The sequence below is a fragment of the Acyrthosiphon pisum genome, chromosome X (genome assembly GCF_005508785.2).
Source record: "Acyrthosiphon pisum isolate AL4f chromosome X, pea_aphid_22Mar2018_4r6ur, whole genome shotgun sequence".
Classification (NCBI taxonomy): Eukaryota; Metazoa; Arthropoda; class Insecta; order Hemiptera; family Aphididae; genus Acyrthosiphon; species Acyrthosiphon pisum.
The window spans coordinates 20,581,156-20,581,590 of record NC_042493.1 but is presented as its reverse complement, the minus strand read 5'-3'; positions in this window follow the sequence as shown (position 1 = coordinate 20,581,590).

The following is a 435-nucleotide window of genomic DNA, read 5'->3' as shown; positions in this document are numbered from 1 at the left end:
TTCAGTTTTCAATTTTTTTAGTTATTTTTTCTATAAATATCAATAAAGTTTTGACTGTTGGGCCAAAAAGTAAAAAAATTTAATACAAAGCTCCTGATATATTGTTACAATATCAGTTGAAAAATATTAAAAATACATAGGCACAATTTTTTTTTTATAAGCATTTAAAGATCGAATTTTGACAAAATTTATCAAATTTAAATTTGTCCTATTGAGTCAAAAAACCTGGAGCTTAAGCACCCCTTAGTTTAAATGTCTATAGTTGCGCCAATGACTAAATACTAAATTACTAAGTTACAGCATTAGCCAAAAATATGATCTTCATTAAGGAACTTGAAAATTAAATATATATGTTATATATAAGTAGGTAAGCTTCTTTCTATTTTTTATATTAAGTTAATGATTTTTTGTGTAACTTTAATATATTTTTCAATA